We start from the raw sequence: 15432 nt of genomic DNA, 5'->3' as shown, positions 1-15432 counted from the left end.
TATAAGGAAAAGCGCCAGGAAGGGATAGTCAGAATTTCTTGGTACCAGCATCTGAAAGCAGAGCAGCTATAGAAGAGAAATGAGAATTAAGAACTCAGTCAGAATTTCCTGAGAACTTGTGGTGGCAGAACTTCTTCTGGAGAGGAGCGCAGGAGGCTGAAGAGGAGCCCAGGAGCTCCCTCCAACCCCGCCCCCAGATTAGATAAGAGTGGTGTGATTCTGATTTTTTTGAACAAGCTGCAGAAGACTCAGGAAGCATGACTGGGATGCTAAGACTTTGTCTCTTTGTAGCTTGGTTGGGCCTTGAATTCCCGGAAACGGAAATTATGAAGGATTTGAGATGGACTGGACCCTGTGAACTTCAGTGTGGAGCAGGACTTACATGGAACGCTGGACAAGGAACTGGGAGCTGTCTGACTTTGAATCCAGGTGACTGTTTGTTGGTTTCAGGTAGGAGTTGCCTGCCTTGAGTCAAGATGAAAAGACCTCTCCCTGGGTACTGAGTAGTGATGAAATTGTAGTTTACTAGTGACCTAGGGGTGGAGGGTCTGTGTATTTTCTAATGATTGTACTTAGTGATTAATGATACTTAATAACTGATTGCTGAATAAGTGACTGATTGAGTTAACTTAGCATGCCCCATGAGTGGAAGACTTTAACTATTGTACTTTGAGATGATTGTTCTTTGTTCAAAATTTGTGGCCACTATGGTGGAAACTATGTGGCCATTTTAATGATAAGCTGTTGTGAATACTATATTGTGATTTTCTGTGATAAGTTGTAATATTGTGAATGCTGTACCTTGACTTCCTATGAATGTTTTGCTTTGATTTGTTATGGCATAAATAGAGTATTCACTATAATGTGTAATCAGATCTTTAAAAGCTGTTCACAGTAGCATTTTTTCTGGAAAGCTGCTCATACATGGCATTACATTGGACTACATGACTTCCAAGGTCCCCTCTAGTTCTATATCTATGGCTCTCTTTTGGTATATTATAAATACAGTCTTTGACCAATATCTATTACCAGAATTCAAGAGGAACACAGAAATGAATGAAATGAAGAACATAGTCAATGGAGGATTTATTCATAAGCTATTAGATCCAGAACTTCATTATTAGTGCTATTGCTCTTTCAAAATGAATTAGTCAAGAGGATTGTAAAAGACAGCAGTAAAATCTTTCTTTTCTCTATGTAAGACATAAGTGTGAAACTTGTGAACTATAGACCTGAAAACAACCTCCCCACCAAAATAAAATGTAATTAAAATTGTTTTAAAATATACAGATATAATACGTAGAAAATACATAGCATATAAAATGTTAATTTATCATGTGCCAAGTCAAAATGCAGCTAGTTGGGATTTCTTTCTATTTGAGTTAGACACTACTGTTGTAAGGCACGAGGAAAACCATTTTGATGATGGATTTATAGCTTGTTTTCTCTCTTCTATTTTTATGAAAATTCCATTTTGTGTTATAACTTCTAATCACTTTCATTAGACCAAGATATAGCTATTACCTCTTAATAAGGAATGAAGTTTTTCCTGTGGATTCCTATTTCTTTTTTTTTTGTACAAGACCTCAGTTTGAGTAGTTTTTCTTCTTTATTAGTCCCTGCTGCGACAGCTGAACATAGACAGTTTCCTGTTGTGCCACAGAAAGTACTTTTATTTAGGTCAAAAACAAACAAATAGTTCTTACTTAGGAGGGTGGGAGAGGGGGAGAGAGAGAGAGGAATGAGGAGGAGGAAATAATCCCACAATCTTCTGCCTTTAAACAGAAAAAAAGGAAAGAATTAATTTACAGGTTTTTTGTTAAACATGTTTTTTCAACACCTATTCCCAAAATGCTAAACATATTTTAACATCACTATCTCAAAAATCAAAATACAAATATCAATCTATATATTGAACTACATATTTAATAATTCTAACCTTTTTCTACTTATTTCTAGAGGCTAAAAATGGCTTATGTATATATTAGATTGGATGATATCCATATTTCCTGCCTAATATTTAAAATATAGATAGCGAAATTATATAGTCAAAGAGACTTCAAGTTGAAAGAAATATTAGAGATCTTCAGTTCTAGTATTATGTAGAATTCAAGAATTTTATTTGGACTATTCCTGAAATATCCAGTTTTGACACACTTCCATTCAACTCCTCCTTTATTAGGATACATGGTATCAGTCTGAAGTTAACAGACCTGGATTTAAAGCCCACCTCTAACCCAACTTGTGCATCTATAGTAAAGTAGCATCAAAACTCTAGACTTTAATTTATTCATTTATAAAATGAGGATTGTATTTACCTGACCTATGAGATCCTTTCTAGGGATCTGAATCTTTTATCTTATTTCTCTATACAGGTAAGACATGAGAGTAGGCACCGTGAATATTGACACAAAAATGACATCCTATAACTTCTATTCTGTTCGGGTATAGAACACACTTATATGAGAGAAACAACTTTATACAAAATGGGAGCCTGAAGGATTTTTTTATTGAGGAAGTACCACCTGAGCTGAGACTTGAAGGACGATGAGTCTTCTGAGAGGCAAAAATGAAAAAAAAGTCATTGCAGTGATAAGAGATATATGGTGCAAACTCAGGGAGGAAGCAGAAATGAGAAGCTCAGGAACCACTGTTGTTTAATTCTGACTATATTTAAAGTACATGAATGGGAGTAATGTAAAGTCAGGAAGTCTGATTGATGATGGTTGTAGAAAGCTTTGAATTTCAGGTGGAACCATCTGTATTTTGTCCTCTAGGAAAAAGGGAGCTAATGAAGACTTTCAAGCAGATGTGTGACATGGTCACAATTTGTCGTTCTGTCATTCAGTCATATCCAACTTTGTGACCCCATGAACACCAGGCCCTTCTCTCTACTATCTCCCAAAGTTTGCCCAACCTCATATTTGTTGCTTCCATAACATTATCTATCCATCTCATTCTCTAGGATCCCCTTTCCCTATTGACTTCCATCTTTCCCATCATCAGGACCTTTTCCAATGACTACTGTCTTCTCATTATGTGGTCAAAGTATTTAGATTCAGCTTTGGTATTTGTCATTCCAAAGACTTATCTGAAATAATTTCTATAAATATTTATTGATTCTATCTCCTTGATATTCAAATAACTCTCAGAAATCTTCTCTACTACCACAATTCAAAAGCATCAATTCTGTAGTGCTCAGCTTTTCTTATATTCCTAGTATCACAGCCATACATTATTATTGGAAAAAAACGTAGCGTTGACTATATGAAGCTTTGTCAAGTAAGGTGATATCTCTGCTTTTTAGTATGCTATCCAGATTTAACATAAATTTCCTTCCAAGGAAAAGAAGAAAAAAAGAAAAGAAAGAAAAAGCAATAATTAAAATGGGGGGGAGTGAAATATTTAAAATGTAAAATTATATCTTCCTGTGAGATCATTGAAAAATTTAGATACAAAAACAAATTAATGTTATTTTAGTCTACCTTAGGAAAAACAAAAATGTAGTTTCTATATTGAGGGAGGTGATAGTCCCAATGTATTTTGCTATAGTCAGACCACATTTGGAATACAGTTTTCTCTTATGGGTACTACATTCTAGAAATAAGATCTGGAATATCCAGGGCAGAAGAACCAGGACAGTGAAGGGCTTGTCATATGTAGACTGGTTGAAGGAACTGGGTATGTTTTCCCTGAAGGAGAGAAGATTCCGACTTTATATGAGATCTTTTTTTCCAAACAAAGGCTAGGTGATTGCTTTTTGAGTATGACATAGATATATATTCATTCTCCCAGTCTTTATTTTCATTAAATGTCCCCTTTTCTTGTTTTATGCTCTTTCTTGACCTAATTGCTTCTCTTTTTCTTGTAACTGACAATCATATGTCTGAGTCCTCCTTTCCAAGTATATTGGACTTGGAGACAGGAAAACAAGTTCAAATCTAGCCTTAAACCCTGATGTAACTCTAGATAGTTCACTTGACTTTTGTCTGCTTTAGTTTCCTCATCTGTAAAATGGAGATAACTATAGCACCTACGTCCCAGGAATGTTGTAAGGATTAAATTAGTTAGTCCGTGTACTTTGCAAACCTTAAATCACTATAATAGTGCTAATGCATTATTACACCTCTATGGTACAACTGGGAGTGACTTTTCTAGATTTTTCCCCATTTTCCTTCCATGATTCTGCATATTTGTTCTGATTAGTACAAGATCACCTAGAAGTAGAAGTTTTCTCATAAAGTTGGGCAGTACTAATTCTAATCTTCAATGTGAGATCTAAAACATGGGTTACCATACAGGATGTTGACAGCTCAAATGTAAGGGAATAAGAGATACAATCACTCAGTGCTCTGATAAATGTAAGAAATGTAAGAAGTGGGAGGCAAAGAGAAGGTGGAAACAAGTGGGTGTGATGTGGAGAAAAGAGTGCTTATGCAACTGAAAATGCTTAGGTTGCTCATCTAGCAATCAGTGAGTTCCACATTTTATGAGCCAATGACTGTTGTTTTTTTTTTGCAGAGGTGTGGAGATTCGGGTATACAACTATTCATACCACATCAATTTTAGATAGAGAGAGGAAGAGCGAGAGGAATGTCAGATGACTATAGGACTCAACTATAGTTTTTCCTTTGTAGCAGATGGCTGGTCTGTAGCTCTGACTCATTTTAACTAGCATTTACTTTTTTTCTCCCTTCTTTCTGTAGAGGGTACAAAAAGTAACCAGATGAAGGATTATTAAGGTGAATGGAAGAGGCTAGGTTAGGAGATTGATGGGTTTGATTAAAGAAAACCAAGCAGTTGCTGTTTATTTAGCTCAAATTTAAGGTTTGCAAAGTACTTTACAAGTGTGAGTTCATAGAAACAAACCAAAAAAAAATGTGAGACAGATACCATGAATATTTTATCCACATTTTACAAATTAAAAGAAAAAAAAACGAAAGAGAAAGGAAACCTTTGTGTAACCCTGATTCCTCTATGAGGTAAATTTATAAAACAGGACTAGTGAGTCTACATTATGTGGTGCAGTTAATAGAAGACTGAACCTAGAGTCAGGAAGACCCAAGTTCAAATTTGGCCTCAGACAGTTAACACTTGCTAGCCATGTGACCTTGGGCAAGTCACTTAACCCCAATTGCCCTGCCTTCCCCTCTCAAAAAAACAAAAGAAAACCCAACAACAAGTTGAGTTATTAACAAGACCTGAATTAATGGTATTTCTGTACTTAGAAAGATAGTTATGAAACGTCTTACACTTATATCCTTAATTAGAGAACAAAACCAGCTAACAGCAACCTGAGATTTCAGTTCCCAGTCAGTCCTGTTCTTAGAAAGGTCCCTCTCTCTTGTGTAACTCTCATTGTGTCAGGGGATGACTGCTATGTCTTCCTTTGTCTTTCTTCTTTCTCCTCAAGTCTCCAAACTCCTGAGTAAATTAAAAAAAAAAAATCCTGCCCCCTTTCCCCTTTTCCAAGAGCTGATTTCCCAAGTTAGTTTCCTCTCTTCCCAAATTGGGAAGAATTTCAAATCCTGAAGGGCTTTATGCCTAACCTGTTGTGATCTTCAGAGACATTCAGTAACTTGACCATAGTCATGCAGTTAGTTTATGTTAGTTAATGTCAAAGGTGGAATTCTAATCCAAATTTCTGTAGTATAAAAATTACCCTCTCCTCAGAACTTCTTTCCTTCATAGAGTATTGTCCTCCATCCAAGAAGTACACTTTTTCTTTACATTGCTCTTTATTATTTCACATTCTTCTACTTTGCTGAGATTTACCTTCCTATGATGGTTACATCCTAAAGTCTTGAATTTTTTAATAACTACTGTAAATTTGTGAAAATTCTAAATGTTGTCTAATTCTAGGCATTTTAAAGATGTCTAGAGAAATTAATAGAAGCTATTTATTTTTATTTGGAATTACAGTTTCTCTTTCCTAATTCCTTGCAGGCAGATTTTTTTCTCTTTTAAATTTCTACCATTCAGCATGGTGCCTGGTACATAGTACCATAAGTGCTTAATGAATACTTGCTGACTCACTGATTGATGGGTGGATAAAAAACTAGTTGTATATCATCTGACCTCTATGTTAATTCACAATACAAAACAATCTTTAGCTTTGATGCCATATCTTGAAGTACAAAGCGATTCAATTCTTTAACAATGAAGAGAAGTTGAGACTGCCCCTTTCCCCAACCAGCACCACCAAATAGTTAACTTAGTTGTTGGTATAAACACAACTTAAGACTTTTGATTTATGTTGCTCATAAAAATGTCATCCAGGTTTATTTCTTACAAATGAATGCCCACATCTTAACTTACTGAACAAAAGGAGAAAAAAAATTAACTTGAACATGAGTTATCTATATCATTGAAAAGACAAACATAATTTTTCTTTAGTGATCTATCAAATCAACTAAAAGAATTATGTGGAGATCTGGACTTGGAAAAACTCTCAAAAAGTGGTAACTAGTGAGTTAAAATGTGCATGTTTTATGCTTATTTCTATGAATTTTACTTTTTTATCTCATAAAACCTCAAGGCCATCAAAATAACAAGCTTCTGTGAACTATCATGAAATTCCAAAAATAAAACACATCATGAGTTTTACTACAGTTTGAGAGAAAGCTGAGATGTAGGTCTCTTCACAATAAGAATTATGTTTGCCATCAGAAAGTCAGTGCTAAGCAGATAAAAGCAGCCACAATGGAAATGTAAATACAGCTGAAATCATTCTTTGGGGAGCTGTGAAATTTGAAAATTATAAACACAGTAATCTGGGGAAATGCCATATACTTTAGGATTTTTGTTTAACAATGTCTTTGATTAAAAAGCTCATTGCAATGGAGAGAAAATCATGCTTTACACTCTAGAAGTTCAGCATCCCAATCAGCAGCAGGAAATTTCTCATCATGTTAACACAAAAAATGCACATACTTTAAAAGTGGCTTCAGATTATCAACTCATATTCAGAAAGTTATGGGGCTAAAGTGATCATTTGCTATCTGTCTTTTTATTTTCTTGTCACAGCAACATTTTGGATCATAGATCTAGAGATAAAAAAGACCTTAGAGGAAAGATTCAATTTTCTCGTTTTACAAACGAGGAAAATGAGGCACAAGGACATTAAAGAGACTTGCCTAAGGTCACCTAGTAGATGTCACTCAGCATTTGAACTCAGTTCCCCTGACCTTAGATCCAATGTAGAAAACCATCTTTATTTAAGAAAGTAAAGGAGTGAGAAAAAACATGGCAGACTAGTCATTTTCTCTGACCCCGTGACATCTTAAACCTCTCCAAAATATAACTCATAAGAAAGATAAAGCAATTTCAGTTATTTCCATGGCGTTCCTCACCCAGATTTCAAAAGAAGCTAAAAGCAAACAAACAAAACTGGGAAATGCTAGGAACTGATACTAATGGATCCTGACCTCACTAAGCACTCATCTCCCAATTCTTGCACTACCATCAGTGAGGCCATGGCTGCACTAGGAAACTCAAGGTCTTGACATAGACTTAAATAAAAATCCAACCTTGTACCACATTCCCCCTCCCTCCTTCCAGTGTCATAGAGACTTTGACTTCAGGCTGTGGAAATTTCTTTGACTCTTGACAGTCAGCTTGACCAGCGCTTTTCAGGAGGTAAAAACCTTTTTTGGGTCCAATCCTGGAAGAAACAGAACTACAGAGCTCTAAATTATTGGTACTAGGAAAAGACTCTGAACTCCTGTTTCTAGGCCAGAGTACTAAAGAACAAAGGGAATGGGCCAGGTCACCAGGACAGTACACCAGTCATGTGGGAAGCTGTGTAGTACTCCACCAGGTCTGAGGTAAAGACAAGCAGCATTAAGCTGAAAATGGGGATAACAATATCACCCACCTTGTAGGCTTATCATGGCATTGAAATGAGACAATATTTCTAAAAAGTGGTAAGAATAGTGCCTGGCATATTGTAGGTGGTATATAAATGCTAATGTCCCCCTTCCCCTAAGAAGGACAAAATTCAAACAATGTTGTCAAAGGTATAGCTATTGCTGATTTTGTGACAGACTAAAACTACATAACTATTTATCGTTCTCTGTGTCCAGTATCTCAAGCTCAGGCTAGCATATAAGACTATTACACACACACACACACACACACACACACACACACACACACATCTACCAGAAGAACATAAGCACAAATAGACATATGAGAAAATAACAATAAAAATAATAGTTGCTAGCTTTTCTATAGCAGCTGAATGGCTCAGTGGATAGTATGCTAGGCCTGAAGTCAAGGAGACTTATCTTCTTGAGTTTAAATCTGACCTCACATACTTATTAGCTGTGTGACCCTAGGGAAGTCACTTAACACTGTTTGTTTCAGTACCTCATCTGTAAAATGAGCTTGAGGAGAAAATGGCAAACCCCTCCAGCATCTTTTCCAGGAAAAACCCAAATGGGGTCATGAAGAGTGGGACATAACTGAAAAAAATCACTGAACAACAATAAAATAATTTATATAAAGATTTAAAATTTGTAAATTCCGTTACATATTATTACATCTGATCCTCACAAAAACCCTATTAGGTAGGAGTTATTTTTATCCCAATTTTACAGATAAGGAAACTGAGGCTGAGACATTATCTTATTGATTCCAAGCACAACACTCTGCCTACCTATTGACTTGGTCATCCAACTATATAGAATTATATGTAGACCTAAATCATAAAATTCATCCCCAACGTAGTCAAATTTGATTCTCTCTCCGTTTCTGTCCCTCTGTTTCTCTGTTTCTCTCTCTGTCTCCTTCCCAATTCTGTTCCTCCATTTCTTTTCTCTCCATCTTCTTTTCTCTTCCTCAGACTCTTAAACAGCAGCATTATGGCATATCCTATAATTCCCAACAAAGAAGCTTCTCCTAGATTTTGTGTGCTGACGATATGGAGTCTCTTTAATGGGATTGAGATCAGTGTCTCCTCAAGGTTACCAGTAGAAGTTAGAGTATTCTTCCCTTACAGATTAACAGCTACATAGTCTCCCTTATTGTGGCAACATTCAGAGGAGCAGAAATAAATCCATGCTTTTTGTAATTTAAGGAATGCAGCCTGAGGTACCCGGGATCATTCTTAGTAGAATGACAATATCATAAGATAGGTCATAGATCTGAATTTAAAGGAACCATAAAGGACAAATAGTCCAAACTTCTCATTTTACAGATGAGGAAACTGAGGACCAGGGAAGATAAGTGCCCTGCCCAAAGTCACTCTGATAGTTAAGGTCAGAGGGAGTATTCTAAAACCAGGTCTGTGTTTTCAGAACCAGAGCTATTCTCACTGTATCTTCTCACATATACACTTATCTTTAGTACTATTTCTTCACCTCACCTCAGTATATCTTAGATTTGGAGGATGGGAGTGGTGGGATTAACCTTTCCTGGTAAATTCCTGGCTCCTTTATCATTTTAGGCATATTTAATATTCTAATCTTGCAATAGTTTATCAATATTCACTTCTTTATTCAAGGCATATTTGTTGGTCATCAGCTGTCCTTGTGGGATAGAAGAAAAAATAGAGACCACATAATTAGTATACTTTGATTTATCCTAAAGTGAGTAGATGACTGAACTCAAAGAATAGTCATTAATTTATCAATATCAGTTTATATTAAGGTCTTTGGTGGAATCTCCCAGGCATCTGTCCTGAACTATATTCTTTTAATATTTTTTATCAGGAGGAAGGAAAGAAGGAGGAAGGAAATAAACATTTATTGATTGCAATTATATGTCACACCCTGTGGTAAGGGCTTTTAAAAATTATGTAATTTGAGTAGGAAATAGATTTGTTATTATTGCCATTTACAATAGAGAACATGGAGGAAAACAGAACTTAATTTTCTTGGGATCACAGCGCTAGTAAGTGTTCATGAGTCTTTAATAAAATGTTTATCTTATCTTATTCAGTCAACCGAAAAAAATTACTTCACATGAAAAACTATTTGATCCAATGGCATAGCAAGAAAAGTAACAATAATTTATCCCCTCTCCAAAAGAAAAAATATAAAACCCTGTGGCAAACACACAAATATATCCACCCTTAGTTGGAGAGGACAAATAAAGAAAACATGTTAATTAGAGCAAACATATGGAGATGTATATTTGCATGCAAAAGATGTGACCAAGAAATGTGTAGAGGCACAACTCATGTTTCTTGCACAGAGCTACCAAGTTATCTTATATCTTCTTGTAGTCATTCTTTTGTTTTCATTGAACCAATTTCCCATTGGTCTTGCATGATGCACAGTCTCTGCCAGATGGTCTCATGGTCATGACTGATTCCTGCCAGTTGAATTTTCATTAGTCATGAGTTTGTTAAGCTTCCCTCTGCAACCAACTTCTGACTTTAGTCAGAGCTCTTTTCTAGAGTGCTATCTCTTCCTTGTAGTAGACTTTGTCATAATTTGAGTTTAAAACCCAGAGGTTTTCCTACTACAGCTTTTTTTTTTGAAAAAGGAATAAACCTTTGCTATGCAGATGGAAGATGTAATTTTTTGATTTTAATAAGACACTTACTTCAACTGGACCACAAAGTGTTTGAAATGGTGCAATAAAACTGAATAGTTTGGTTGGGGCAAAGTTCTGAAGTGTTTTAAATATAAAACAGAATTTTATATTTACTTTTAGAGGGAATGGATAGTCACTGGAATTTATTGATTATAGGAATAAATGATGTAGTCAACTTTTAGAAAATTCTTTTTTACCTAAAGCTTGAAGACTTAAAGCATTTACAAATTCCCAAAACACCACAAAAGATCAGGCTTTTAAGCAAGGAGTTAAATAGACTTCTGAAACTGGAATTCCTGACCTGAGGTAGATTGAGATATTTTGTACTGTGTGTCACTATCATTATTTACCAAGAAACAGAATTTTAAGAGTAAAATAAAAGATATGAAGGAACTATTTAACTGAGTAGTAGTCATGTAAATCAACTATTTGATAATATACAAAGAAATAGATTTTCTTTTATCCTCAATAAATAATCAGAGTAGGAGAAAACTGTCTTTTACTTCCTCTCCATCACCCACTTCTCCCTAGGAGAGGTTTATTGGCTGTATTTCACTGCATAATCATCACAGATCTTACGTCATTTTCTTTTTGCAAAAAAGTGAGGTGAAACCATTATGTGAGGCTTAAAAATTGTGCCAGTATTACTTAAAATTATGTATCACTAAGCTGCCTTTGCAAGATTCGAATACGTGGAATACCTGTGAACGTATTAAAGTTGAATACTGACAAGGCACATGCATGGAGAATTCTAAGCTCCCAGGTTCCAGTGTGCAAGAGATGAATATGCGCCCATGTGCCACTGGCGAATACATTGCACTCTGTTTACCTTTGAAGCAGCATGATGAATAGAATTATGTTATGTGACAATTACATGATTAAAGATTGTGAACCAATTTCTGGACTGAAAGAACAGGGTGCAATGATTATGTGGTGGTGATGATTATGAGGTGAAATAACAGCATTTCTCAGAACCATATTGAGAATATTTTTTCCTTTCAGGCAAATGTTTTTTTTTTTCTTTTTTAAAGCAATTGGGGTTAAGTAACTTGCTCAAGGTTACATGGCCAGTTATGTTTGTGTGGGTGTTAAGTATCTGAGGCTGGAACCGATCCCAGGTCTTCTGATTCTGGGGCAGGCACTCTTACTGCACCACCTGACCACCCTATAGGCAAATGCTTTGTAACGGATCCATAATCACACAATTATCTGAGAATCATTCAGAATCACTCCCAAGTTTAGTTTCAGAAGTCTATGTAATTCCTTGCTTAAAGGTTTGCTATTTTGTAATGTCATGGTAATCTATAAGAGCTCTAAGTCCCCAATGTTTTGGTCAAAGGAATTTTTCCAAAGTCTGATTCTGTCATTCCTATACTCAGTAAACTCCAGTGACTCTCCATTCCCTCTAAGAGAACTATAAAGTTTTCGATTTTTAATTTAAAATACTTCAGCAAGGGGAGTGGGGGTTCTGTGCTTGCTCTCTGCAATCAACTGGGGTAGTGGCTAAATAGAAAAGAAAGTGGTCTCCTGCAATTGTCTGCCCATTTAATCTTAGAAAATAGAGACTGAGAGGGGTGGCTAGGTGGCTCAATGAAGAGAGCACTGGCCCTGGAGTCAGGAGTACCTGAGTTCAACTCCAGCCTCAGACACAACACAAAAACTAGCTGTGTGACCTTGGGCAAATCACTTAACCCCAATTGCCCTCCAAAAAAAAAAGAAAATGGAGACTTAGAAACTAGGACAAAAAACAACCTTCCCTAATACTGAAAACAGTTGTGAATTTTGCACGCACTCTACTGAAAATATGAAGAAGGAACAGGCCTTTAAAAGATCTACAAACACCGACAAAAGCGTTGAACTGCACATTTTGCTGCAAAGCAAGAATGCTGAAGCAGTAGCCGAGAATGGAAAAATTATAGCAATTCCTACAGACTAAAATGCCAGTGTTTCTGTTCCATAGAGCAGATTGAGTACATGTTGAGCATCAGTGCAGATATTGAAACAATTGGAGAAATTCTGAAAAATTAATCATCCCTAGTTTGGAAGAGGGCCTGCAGTTGCCATCTCCCACTGCAACCAACCAGCTCCCACTGGAATCTGATGACAGCAACAGATGCTTAAATTAATGCTTAAATTGCCAACACTATAAAAGAAGCGACTTTGACTGAGAATTAAGACTGTTGATTCACCAGAGTCTGGCAGGAGGAATTATCAGGGTCAAAGGTGCTGAAGTCAAAGAACTTCAAGATAACACTCAGACAACAATCAAGCTTTTCCAGGAATGCTGTCCTTATTCCATGGGTAGAGTTGTTCTTGTTGGTGGAAAGCCTGGCTGGGGTGTGGAGTTCATAAAGATCATACTGGATCTTATATCTGGGTCTCCCATCAAAGGATGTGTATAACCCCATGATCCCCATTTCAGTGATGAAACTGATGACTATGGTGGTTTCACAGTGATATTTGATGATTGACCAGGACACCCTATATGATTTCTGGTTCAGGGAAAAGGACGCTTTGAATAGAATGTCCCCTGGTTGTGGTGGACATATTATGTCCCCATCTAGAAGAGATTATGATGACATGAGCCCTCTCAGAGGACCCCCACCACCTTCTTGAAATGGTGGCAGGAGTGGGAGCAGAGCTCAAAATCTTACTCTTACTCTACCTCCACCATCTAGAGGAGGTAATCTTATAGTTTATGACAAGGATGACCCTGGGACCATTCAATGGCATGGTTGGTTTTAATGCTGATGAGATTTGGACCTCAGCAATAGATACATGGAGTTCTTCCAAATGACATGTGGCTTATGAACCACAGGTTAAATAACATGAGTTCATAGTTGGTTCTGGATATGATTTTTCCTATGTGGGGGGCCACAACTCACATAGTGATCTTGGTGGACCTGTTATTACAACACAAATAACTATTCCTAGATTTGGCTGGATCTATTATTGTGAAAGGCAGTTAGTGAATCAAATGCATCATAATTGTGGAGCATCAATCAAAACTGATGAGCCTTTGGAAGGATCTGAAGGTCAAATTATTTCCAATACAGGAACTCAGGACCAGATACAGAATGCATATTACTTACCGCAAAACACCATGATGCAGTATGCAGATGCTGAAGGATTCTATTTCTAGATTTTACTTTTTTTTTTTTTGCTTTTTGGAGGGCAATTGGGGTTAAGTGACTTGCCCAAGATCACATGGCTAGTAAGTGTGTCAAGTGTCTGAGGTGGGATTTGAATTCAGGTCCTCCTGGCTCCAGGGCCAGTGCTCTATTCACTGTGCCACCTAGCCGCCCCCTTTTTTTCCCCTTTTTTATAGTGTGAAGCAGTATTCTGGAAAGTTTTTCCAAGATTAGTAAAGAACCAAAGGAGTCCTGCATCTTTTATTTTGTTTTTATCTGTTTCTGTTTAAAAAGTGAATATTCCTTTGCCTCATAGGTGTTATACATTTGAGATGCAGTGAAATCTTTTCTGTTCACCAGATGTAATGCTTTAATTCCTTACAAAAAGGTTGTGTGTGTGTGTGTGTGAAGTGGGGGGAGGGAGGACATGCAAAACACTGAAATTTTGAAAGAGTAGCAGAGAGTGGATTTTATTTTTGTTCATTGTTGTTGGTAAATAACAATTATTATTGCAACTTTCCACGAAATTTATGTTCTCGTTGAAGTAATTATCTTTTTGTTCCCAATACAAGACATAACATCTATTTACATATCTTTTCACTGAATTTTTCAGAGAGTTCCATGCCTGGAATGCATTTTCTTCTGACCTTTGCCTTTAACATTCAGTAGTTTCCTTCAAGATTCAATTTAAGCTCTGTTTATTTCCCATAACTCCTGTCCTAATCCTCCCAGAAGCAAGGACTCTCCTCTCCCCACTTACCTGGGTCTAGTATGTGTGTATATATGTGTATACACACACACATATAGTGCACATGAATACATATATACATAGATATGTATTTACCCACACATGTATATTCTGTACATACATATGCATGCACATACTCTACACACAACACATGCATGTATGTACATGAGTTGTACATACATATATGCCTACTGTGTGCATGTGTATGCATACATATACATACACACATGTCTGTGTGTGTGTGTGTGTGTGTGTGTGTGTGTGTGTGTGTGTGTAGTCTTCCCAGATTTAACAAAATCAAGCTTTTTGAAGTCAGACTTTTTTATCATTTGTCCTTGAATCTCTAGGGTCTCTATTAGTCTCCAACATATAGACGCACTTAATAAATAATTTTAATTCATTGGGTCTTCTATGAAAGACTCTAAGACTGCATCAAAAAGGCCAAAAGTCAACATCATTGTATATAACCTATGTATGTAGAGACCTACTTGCTCTGTTTACAAATAACACAAATCTGAGAAAGATAAATAACTACTTGTAAGATAGATCCAAAAAAGGCTTTTATAATATAAAATAATTTAAATCTGAGAAGACGAAATTAAAATTAATGTATAATTCCACACAGTTTCAAAAAGTCATCTTTAAAAGTATAGAACTAAAGAGGTTTAGTGGAGGAGGGGGGGTGACAAGGAGAGGAGCTTGCTAGCAGTTGTAATAGGTGGCAGGTGAAATAGGAGTTAACAGCGTGACATGGCAACTAAATGGAATAATGGTATTAGTTTTACGCAGTACACCTTGAGATGCAGTGTACAGAATGAGTCATGTAAGAATTTTACTATATTGTGCCCTGGTTCAAATCATATTTGGAGTACTTGTTCAGGTTTGGGAAACACATTTTTGGAAGGAAATAAATAACCTGAAGCACAGTTATAATGTGATTGCTAGGATAATGAGAGAATTGGAGACAAAAGCATATTGATGAAATTAAAAGACAGAGAGAGAGAGAGGAGA

The 15432-nt window shown here is 36.4% G+C and overlaps 1 pseudogene; it reads left to right on the top strand.

Annotated features, from left to right (window-relative positions):
* Positions 1–257: 257 nt before the first annotated feature.
* LOC138169915 (heterogeneous nuclear ribonucleoprotein K-like) lies at positions 258–13684 on the top strand (annotated as a pseudogene).
* The last annotated feature ends 1748 nt before the right edge of the window (positions 13685–15432 follow it).

This window comes from Petaurus breviceps, unplaced genomic scaffold (genome assembly GCF_028583685.1).
Source record: "Petaurus breviceps papuanus isolate PSGF00001 unplaced genomic scaffold, PetGlider_PUasm1.0 38, whole genome shotgun sequence".
Taxonomy (NCBI): Eukaryota; Metazoa; Chordata; class Mammalia; order Diprotodontia; family Petauridae; genus Petaurus; species Petaurus breviceps.
The sequence above is the reverse complement of the archived record's forward strand: the minus strand, read 5'-3'. Positions and strand labels throughout refer to the sequence as shown.